Here is a 2,502-nt window from a genome sequence, read left to right on the forward strand (position 1 = left end):
TTGACTGATGGCTGGTAGCTCCAAGGTAGCTCTAGAATAGAGGATTAGAGGGTCGGGACTTGCAGCCCCATCCCCAACCTTCAGGACAAGGAGAGGGGCTGAGGTTAAGCTGATTTTCAATGCTGAGGCAACAGTTTAATCAGTCATGCCTATATGATGAAAACTTCCCTCAAAACCCAAAAGGACAGAGTTCCGAGGACTTCCGCCTAGCTGAACACATGGAAAGTATCATGTCCACAGAGGCCTTGGAATCCACCTGCCTCTTCCGTCATTTCTTTCCCTGTGTATTGCTTTATCTTCATCCTTTGTTAGGATATCCCATTTGCCACAAAATGCGTGAGAATTCCCTAGGATATAGACCTGGATGATAGAACTATGGCCTAGAAGAAAGGGGAAAGCAACCAGGGAACCTTGCTGAAGCAAAATTTCTTGGATTCCACCTACACTGTCTCCTTACAGGCTATGGCATGACACAGCCATGGGATTCCATCCTGCCTCTCACGCACTGGTTTTGAGATGGTAGGCAAGATATTTACATCCTGTGGGACTGTTTCCCCATTTCTAAAGTAGAAATTAGAGTATTTATACTACTCATTGTGAAGAATAAATGAAGTAACATAGGAAGCAGACGTTACATTGCAGATAAATTTACTAGTTATCATTCCATAATCCCTTTAAAATTTCAAATATTTTCATTCCAACTACATCTCTAGTGTGTAATAAGTGCTTTGGAATTTCAAGTAGGAATATCAAGCTACCTTTATAAATGCCTTTGACTTCAGAAATTTATTTGATTTAAATATGTAAATGAAATACCAGTGTGGTTGGTATCAGACATGGCATGGATTCTGAAGGTGATTTGTAAATAACTGAGGTGTGACAAGGCCAACCCTATGTCAGTAGTATGTGCCGAAAACTTATTTAGTGTGTGTGATGCCATGAAGGATAAGTCTATTCTGGTCAGGCAACACCACACAACTCAATGTCATAGTATGTCAAGAGCTCACGCAGTCCCTAAGCAACCCTGTGGTGACTAACAGGGCCACAAGGATCGCCAGTGCAGCTCTTATTTTGGCTTGTCATATATTCATAAATTTGGCTGCTAAGAAGACTAAGTGCAGTGCTGTGTCTGAGATCCCGGTGCTGAAGACAAATGCCGGACCCCGAGATCGGGAGTTATGGGTGCAACGACTGAAGGAGGAATATCAGTCCCTTATCCGGTATGTGGAGAATAACAAGAATGCTGACAACGACTGGTTCTGACTGGAGTCCAACAAGGAAGGGACTCGGTGGTTTGGAAAATGCTGGTATATCCATGACCTCCTGAAATACGAGTTTGACATCGAGTTTGACATTCCTATCACATACCCTACTACTGCCCCAGAAATTGCAGTCCCTGAGCTTGATGGAAAGACAGCAAAGATGTACAGGGGTGGAAAAACATGCCTGACGGATCACTTCAAACCTTTGTGGGCCAGGAACGTGCCCAAATTTGGACTAGCTCATCTCATGGCTCTGGGGCTGGGTCCATGGCTGGCAGTGGAAATCCCTGATCTGATTCAGAAGGGCGTCATCCAACACAAAGAGAAATGCAACTAATGAAGGATCAAGCCACTGAGGCAGGGCAGAGGGACCTTTGATAGGCTATGATCCTGTTTTCCTATGCATCACACTTAACTCACCTAACTGCTTCCCCCAACACCCTCCACCTCTAGTTGTTACTAAGTAGCTGCAGCAGGCATTGCTGGGGGAGAAGCAAACACCAAACAGTATCGCTACTTAGTTTCTAAGGCTGCTCAGGGAAGGGAAGGACTGGGCTTTGGAAAATCTAGAGGCAATTTATATCTGCTCCTGGTGGAGCAACATGCGATTCTGGAGGCATAGGGAGTAACTGAAAGTGAGTACATAGTCTTTCTGGTTTCTGGAGATAACTCATCAATAAAAGCTGCTGGTCCCCTGGTTAAAAAAAAAAAAAAAAAAAAAAAAAGACTAAGTGCAAATGGAATGAAGTGGTTGATTAATTACAGATGCAGCAAAGGCAAGATCAGCATTGTGTCAGTGCTGTGTCCCTAGACCCACAGTACAACACTGAATCAGAGATACTCGGTGACAGCACAGATGGTGGGTTTCTCTGCCTGTGAGGAGCCCACAGTCTTACACCAAGGACAATTTTGAAACCACACTGAATCCTGAACCCAAGATTATACCTGATCGAGTTGTAACGATGGGACAGCAGAGGCAACCCAGCTCCCAAACATCCCACACAGAACACCTAGGAATGTCATCCACTCTTGTGAAGAAGAGGAACCTGTGTCAATGACTATTCTGAAATGACTGCCTTCTGACAGTTCCCCTAAACAGAAAAGGCAAATCGATTGTTTGGACTGGACGAGAAACCTTAGAGGGAAAGGTCCCTCAGAAGGAGGCCACACTGGGGGCCTTGGCCAGCTCCTCCCTGACGACTGTCGTCCTATTGGGTTTGCCCTAACAAGGGTAAAATCT

General features: G+C 44.9%; 1 pseudogene; it reads left to right on the forward strand.

The window, feature by feature from the left end:
* Nucleotides 1–836: 836 nt before the first annotated feature.
* Nucleotides 837–1,976, forward strand: LOC101048097 (ubiquitin-fold modifier-conjugating enzyme 1 pseudogene; annotated as a pseudogene).
* Nucleotides 1,977–2,502: the final 526 nt, after the last annotated feature.

This window comes from Saimiri boliviensis, chromosome X (genome assembly GCF_048565385.1).
Source record: "Saimiri boliviensis isolate mSaiBol1 chromosome X, mSaiBol1.pri, whole genome shotgun sequence".
NCBI lineage: Eukaryota > Metazoa > Chordata > Mammalia > Primates > Cebidae > Saimiri > Saimiri boliviensis.